Source organism: Odontomachus brunneus, unplaced genomic scaffold (genome assembly GCF_010583005.1).
Source record: "Odontomachus brunneus isolate Ranch 3 - 2012 unplaced genomic scaffold, Obru_v1 Obru_scaffold_146, whole genome shotgun sequence".
Lineage (NCBI taxonomy): Eukaryota > Metazoa > Arthropoda > Insecta > Hymenoptera > Formicidae > Odontomachus > Odontomachus brunneus.
In genome coordinates, this window is record NW_022639596.1 from 198704 (window position 1) to 199276 (window position 573).

At 37.9% G+C, this 573-nt stretch overlaps 1 protein-coding gene across 1 annotated transcript in view; it reads left to right on the forward strand.

Moving 5' to 3' along the window:
- The window catches only part of LOC116850475, a 2017-nt gene extending 1603 nt beyond the window's left edge, over positions 1-414 (forward strand). The window contains exon 2 of the mRNA XM_032828806.1: positions 40-414. The gene's annotated coding sequence lies outside the window, so the exon portion shown is untranslated. The remainder of the gene's footprint in view (positions 1-39) is intronic.
- Positions 415-573: the final 159 nt, after the last annotated feature.

The window sequence follows — 573 nt, forward strand, 5'->3', positions numbered from 1 at the left end:
TTAATAAACCGTATAAAGCCGTTTCAGCACAGACGGTAGGTCGCTGGATCAGGCAAGGTTTAGAAGAATGTGGCATAGATACCACCGTGTTTTCAGCCCATAGTACTCGTCACGCTTCAACCTCACGTGCAGCAGACAAGGAAGTCTCTATCGATCTCATTAAACGTGCGGCAGGTTGGACGGGCGAATCTCGAGTTTTCGCTGATTTTTATAATAGACCCATTATCAATCCGGAGAACTTTAGCAAGGCAGTCCTTTTGTCATAAGTTTTTCCTTTTACTGTCTTTATTTCTTGTAATATCAGAGGCAGGATATATAGAAATAAGATCCTTTAAGTTGTTTTGTTAGTCAAAGAGACTGTTCTTTTCTGTATTTTATATTTTTTATATTCATTCCGGCACATGTTTTTTCTTTCTCTCACGGTTGTTGTGTATTTTAGTTAAGGGGAGATATACACCTAGCATGGTCGAAAAAATCGATCTTTTTTTTTGCATTTTCTTGATGCTTGAGGTCTCAAAAATATCTGGTTAAAATTGCAAGTCAATATCTCGATAAATAACGAAGTTACAGCCG